Source organism: Poecilia reticulata, chromosome 5 (assembly GCF_904066995.2).
Source record: "Poecilia reticulata chromosome 5, P_reticulata-male-v2, whole genome shotgun sequence".
Classification (NCBI taxonomy): Eukaryota; Metazoa; Chordata; class Actinopteri; order Cyprinodontiformes; family Poeciliidae; genus Poecilia; species Poecilia reticulata.
In genome coordinates, this window is record NC_088834.1 from 31,585,870 (window position 1) to 31,592,777 (window position 6,908).

Below are 6,908 nucleotides of genomic sequence, written 5' to 3' on the forward strand. Positions count from 1 at the left end.
TAAACTTGTTAATTCATCTATATACTAATCATTCTTAGTCTTAACTTAGAATTGGTCATTTAATTTAGATTTCATCTGTTGATTATGCTTGGAGATAAATATATAAAATATAGAATAAATATATAGAATAAATGTTTGAAAGTGAGTCAGGGCAGATTCATATCCCAGACTTGAAATCAAAAGGAGGAGCAGACAGGTGGAGGTCTGGACAGAGCCAATGAACTGAACACATTCTTCAACAGGATCAGTTCAGGTTCCTCCTAACAAACAGACCTTCCTCCATGTTCTGGTACCAAAAAAAGCTCCTAGATGACGGTGTATACTGTTGTCTGGAAGTTCTTGTTGGATTCTGTTTTCTTTTTCTTTTGCTCATCAGGTGTTGATACTTTACTACTTACTTAATATTAGCTGTATAGCAGTGATCTCTTATGACTGGTTGCCAGTTAGACATAAGACTCTAGAGCAGTGGTTCTTAACCTTTTTTGAGGTACCGCACCCACCAGTTTCATATGCGCATTAACTGAACCCTTCTGTAGTGATTAATAAAATCTGATTTTTTTCTCCCAGATTCAAAACTCAGCGGTGACCCAACTAGAGTCTATGGGTGATCACTAGGGGTGACCTAGTGATCACCCCATGATCACTAGGTCTTCTTAAAAGGTAGAGTCTCTGAGATCAGTTCTTCAAAACATAGTCAGTGTTTTCAGCAAAGTTGAGCTGACTGTCCAGGAATGACACAAGGTATTTCAAATTTGCCACAGTTTCAACAGGTTGGCCATCGAGAGAAACTGGAACCACTTTAAGGTTTTGTTTAGATCATTTAATTAGCTCTACATTCTTAAGAGAATGAAAAATTAGTAATAAATAATAAAGACTTTGCGGTATTCTGATTTAGTAATGTAATTATAGTTGTGTTACCACTCCCACGCCACTAGAGGCAGTACCAACCCCGAAAAGATGCGACTAAAGAGCAGATTTAGAAGTACACTGAAAGCTACACAATTTGGTAAAAACTGTGACCTTTGCTGAAGTAATTAAAGACACAAGTTCAAATCCATGCTGAGTGGAGCTCCTTCAATCAGGGCTCCTCCGCAGCACTGATTGGCTAAGCAATGTAACGTGATCCTCTGCAGCAAGTGATGGCAAAGCGGGGCGTCATCACGACTTTACACAAGTGTGTCTTTACCTCCGCGGCAGAGGCTCCGCCGAACCCCTGAGACCGACTCATCGAACCCCTGGGGTTCGATCGAACCCAGGTTAAGAACCACTGCTCTAGAGGCAAAATGTGGCTGCCATGAAGAAATGTGCTTAGAATATTTCACTTAGGTTTTCTTGTTTTCCCAAAAGAGACGGAATTCACAATGTGACCACAGCCGTTTGCACACCAGAAGCATTTATTTCCGAACCTGCCATTTCCTCTTCTACAATCAGCATCATTCTTCTTTTTATCTCGATCATATTCCCCTTGGCCACATCCAACCAAATCCCCACAGGGCTTACTGAAGCGCCTTGTTGTCCAACTGAAGGAATCTGCAGCCAAGTCAAGGAAACAACTTGTTCGCCTGCATTAACTTTTGTCATTTTTCCTCATCTGGCGACACCTTGGGCACGCCCAGAGCGGCGTTCCAGCTTTCCTCTGCCACAACGTCTCCCTTTCAATCACGCTTTCAAATGCAATCATCTAATTCCCCGCTGGCGCATCAGTCCGCCATGAGGGTACAAGATTTGTCAAGTGCGGGACTGGGGAATCGCCTGCCTCGCGTAATGTGAAGATCTGCGCTATTTCCTGCGCAATTCATTTTATAAATGTCAGAGGAAGCTTGGCAACTCTTCCGCCTTCACCATCTATCCATCCCCATAGAGACTCACACACCAACATACACACTCAACCTGATAGGTAATATTCTTATTAGAGATCAGCTTGATTGGCTCCTTCTGCCCTTTTCATTGTCTGAGCGACAGTGAGGGAAGGGATGATGACATGTGTGTGTGTGTGTGTGTGTTCATGCATCGGTACACTGCAAAAACTAAAATCTTAGTAAGATTAAATATCTTAAATTAAGGAGATTTTTCTTGTTTTCTTTCTGACAAGATAATTTTTCTCACCAAGAGGGATTTATGTTAGAATATTTTTCTTATTTTAAGTGTTTTTGTACTTAATTATCTCAGTAAGATATAAAAGCTTAATATTAAGAAAATATTACTTATTATGAGTAAATATGTGCTAGAATCTAGAATATCAATATTTACCTATCAAACTTCAAGTCTAGAACTTATTTTATATAAGTAAACATTTCTTATTTCAAGCACAGAAAGCGAAATCACATACTTAATGAAATGTATTCAGATAATTAAAACAGACTATGTCCAAATGGAATCCTTTGTGTTATTGTCAATGAAAAAAAAAAACAAAAACATGAACTTATATTCTTGTATAAGTTGGCAGAGTGTACTGGAAATTATAATTTAATATTTAAACGGTTGACATTTAACACAACAATTTCAGAGACAATATCAGTTTATATATCAAGATAATTCTTGGCATGTTTCCGTCTGCTGTGGACCTTAATCTGATCTTCTTGATGCAAGATGTGGGACCTCTTACTGACATGCCATGAAATTTCTATCGATGTGTGATTTTAAATGGCTGGTATTCCACACAATGAGATTAGAATCAACAATATTGATTAGCTCAATGTCATGATAAATATTTTAACTTTTGGTTTATATTTCAAATTCTTACTTTATAAGTTACTAATATTAGTTTGAACAATATTTTATTCATCATGTTTGTAACCCCTTTTATGACATCATACAATCCAAATGGGAAAGCGCCAAAAATGTCAGTGAGATAGTATTAATGTTTGATACAACAGATTTTCTTTCCGATCCAATACCGAGTAAAATTTAAGCTGGTATTGGCAATACAGATCCCATACTTTGTGCAAAGACAGTTAGTTTGTTTCTTAATAAAATAAAAAATAAATGTAATCCATATCTTGGCTTCATAAAAAGAACACAATGTACTCTGATGCACTCATTTTAAACTCAGAAGTATATTGAGACAACAATCTTGTTTACTATAAGCTATTTTAACTCAGCAGAAATATACAAAACATGTGAAAATGGAGTTGCAAACTAAAAAAATGAAAATTAGTAAAGTAATAACCCTACTAAATAGACTGCTCAAAAAAATAAAGGGAACACTTAAGTGTTAACTTAAGTGTCTAAGTGTTCCCTTTATTTTTTTTTAGCAGTGTACATCATTGTTTAATTATTAAAACTACTATAAAATGGCAGCTGAAATAGATCCATGTCACTTTTTTTTATAATCTGTCAACATGTTCATTTCTGAGTGAGTGAGCGTCAGCAGCACGCTGCGCATGGGCATTACGTCCTTACACATTACATACTTATCAGGCGGAAGAAAAAGTAGTTCCCATTAACAACGTTTCATTTAGGCAAGATCTCAATAATTTTGTTACTTTCTAACTTGCTCTTGTTAATCTACATTATCTCAAATTACTAAAGTGTTGAAAGTATTGATCCTTGGATCTGACAATAGATTTTAAAGAATTAAGTTCTGGTATCGAAAGAATCGATATTTCAGTATCAATCCGCACATCACTAACGGCAACGCCAGAGATCATTTAACTGCCCTCATTAACGGTTAATTCAGTTGTAACAGACTAACTAAGCTTTTATCTACAGTACTTTTATAAGATTTTCTTTTGGCAAATTCTCTAATCTCGGTTGGACATGAATGAAGATGGAGGACTTTTTTACGTGTATAGACCCTACAGCTGCTGTACTCAGAGGTAAGTTTAAAGTTGTCTGTCTTTCTAAGATAAGCTAACTGAAGCTAGTTAGCATGTCGTGATATGCCAATTTTCATCCGCGGTTAAAGAGCCGCTCTTGTGAATATGATCTTTGAACAGTTATTAACCACAATAGCTGTGGCTTAAAAATAATATCGACACGGGTTCATGGTAGCTTCCGTTTTTTAACATAGCTAAGGTGGCTTCTCATTCGCAGCTTCTCATTCGGGAAATGGTTAAAGGGCAATTCCGCCTAGTATTTCACTAACTTTGAGGGTGTTTTATGTGCTGTAATTTAAAAACTTAAATGCAATGAGTCTACAAGGTTAGATATTCCACACTGTTACCAGGATATTTTAAACACTATTTTTAATTAGTGAATTTAAGTAGTCCTTGTTTGATTTAATTAAAATAACTTTCTTGCCATCTTGAATTCATGTAATATTGTAATTGAGCACATGAACTAAAATAAGACTTGTTTTATTTTTCAAGTAAACCAAACTGTTGCCATGGTGAAGCCTATGCCAGACAAGTCTCCAATCACGTATTGCACCATCTACAAGAAACTTTGGGAATTGCAAGTGACGGCGTCCTTCAAATTCTCAAGGTAAGAAATTTATGATACTGATTCATCATTACACTGATTAGACCCTAAAACGTGGTTTGTTTTGTGATTGTTTTTCTGTCTGTGCTCCAATTAGCAGATGACCCAACAACTTCAAACAAGATCACTTTTCAGCTCTGTGGTGATCGTGAAACCAACTTTCTACTGGCCATTGGAACCATGCCTGCCCTGATCTTCTGAAAGGAGGACATCACAGCTACTACACCTTTCAGCATCCGTGTGTCTGAGGCCACTCCTCTCTGTGCTGCTGACAGACGTCTTGAGAACGCCGTCTGTAACTGAGGCAAGACTTCCACATATAAAAGGCTATGGCTTATTGGAAGAAGTTCATTGCGGAGGAAGCTCCTATTGTTGACATCTAATCCCAAGATTTTTTTTGCTTTGGACAATTTGGTTTGCTTGACTCTTAGGGCATCTTATGAGTGCGGCAGATGTGTCAGATCGTCATTGTTCTGTCATTTTACAGGATTGTTTCAGAATCAGATGCCCATCCAGACTTTATTCTGACCAGTAGTCATGTTTTATTGTGTTTATGTGAAACTTAAACGTAATAAATATGTTAAAAGTAATTGAACTCATGTCTTCATTTCAGCAAGCCAATAACATCTCTTGTTCCAGTATTCACAGGATCAATTTTTGGATTTTTGTCTTAGCATAAGAACCTTGAGTAAAGCTATGATAAAATATATATTTTAATCCTATGCAACAATAAAAATAAACTAGATTTAGGTATATCACTGCAAAAAGTCTCCTTTCAAAAACAAGAAAAAGAAGTACAAAAATAAGGTAAAATTTTCTTAAAATAAGAAAAATTATCTGCCAACAGAACAAGAAATTTATCTCGTCAAGATTTTCTAAAACAAGAAAAATATCTAACCAAGATAGACCTACAAATATCTTAAAATTAGTGTATTTGTACTTAAAACAAGCCAATTTTACTAATACAAATAGAATATATGAGATTTATTTTCTTAATACATAGAACATTTTTCTTCAAATAAGAAAATTTTACGCTATTTCAAGAAATTCAGTGTCGAGTAACATTTTCTTTACTTGAGATAATTTTTCTTAAAATAAGATAATATATCTTACTCGTATAAGTAAAATTGGCTTGTTTTAAGTAAAAATACACTAATTTTAAGATATTATAGGTTTATCTTGGTTAGATATTTTTTCTTGTTTTAGAAAATCTTGACAAGATAAATTTTCTTGTTCTGTTGGCAGATAATTTTTCTTATTTTAAGAAAATTGTACCTTATTTTTGTACTTTTTTTTCTTGTTTTTGGAAGGGGACTTTTTGCAGTGTAGCCGTGTATGCCCAACGTTCTGGCGTTTACACAAACAGAGATTAGAAATGCAATAAAACTGTCACATTGAGAATGCCGCTGTAATGCCGTCAACCCCCGGCTCGCTGTCACTCTTATCTACCTATTTTACAAACATGTGCACACACACACACATACACTTGGATACTCCAGGAGTATGCTGTGAGAGTCAGAAAAGCATAAGATGCTCAATATCCATAGTAATCCTCTCCCCTTCCTTATCAAACTTGTGTATGAGTGTGTGATGAGTCTCAGCGGCTATTTAAGAGCCGGCTTGCTTTCCTATTGCTTCTGGTGCCACAGCTTATTTCATGGCCCTTCATCTGCTGTTTGTATGAGAGTGTGTAAAACAGACCTCCCTCTAACAGTCATTTACCATGCCTATGGTAAACGACTGCATGTGTGTGTGTGTGTTTGTACCATGGCCGAGGCCCTGATGGGTCCCGAGACACGGAGGATGAGTTAGCCTCTGCCCCGGTTTCCATGGCAGCTGCCAGCTTTATTAGACTCTCACTTTAGCTCCCACAAGCACTCAGACACATGTTCACGCATCCACACAAACTCCCGCCATTGTGCGGCGACGGGGCCTGCACCGCCACCCCGCCCCGGGGCGCTTACATTTTGGAGCAGTTAAGAAACTTGTCAGGAATGAAAGATGGGCGATGTGTGGCTAAATGAAGCGCAATGGAGAAAACGTCACGCGATTTCACGCCCGAGTAGCCTCCGGCTCCACTCCTGCCTTACACACACAAACACAGGCGCAAAGACACACAAGCGCAGAGACGGGGTAAGATGAGCCTCAAATGAGTGCCATGGTGAACATCAATACACTCACCCAGCCCGTATCTAGGCCTGGTGAAAACCATTCCCAATCAATATTCCCCAGACCAAACCAATGTCACATTCAGTACAGGACAAGCCAGACTGCATTAGACCCAGTCCAACCAGCATCAGTCATCTCTGAACTGTCCATCCAGCTTTTATGCGGCACTTCATAAGAGCTGCAGAACCTCCTTGACCTGCAGTTTCGATCTGAAGGATAAATATTGCAGTTGCAGTGATTTGCCTAGAGGCAACAAGGAAACCTGTACATACAAAAGCCTTCAATACTTTTTTTCACAGACTTTGGTCATTTTAAAC

General features: G+C 37.6%; 1 long non-coding RNA gene across 1 annotated transcript; it reads left to right on the plus strand.

The window, feature by feature from the left end:
* The first annotated feature begins 3,274 nt into the window (after positions 1-3,274).
* Positions 3,275-5,012, plus strand: LOC145551769 (uncharacterized). Its single transcript, XR_014087682.1, has 3 exons — positions 3,275-3,818; positions 4,311-4,425; positions 4,520-5,012. It is a non-coding gene; the product is annotated as an uncharacterized LOC145551769 (long non-coding RNA).
* Positions 5,013-6,908: the final 1,896 nt, after the last annotated feature.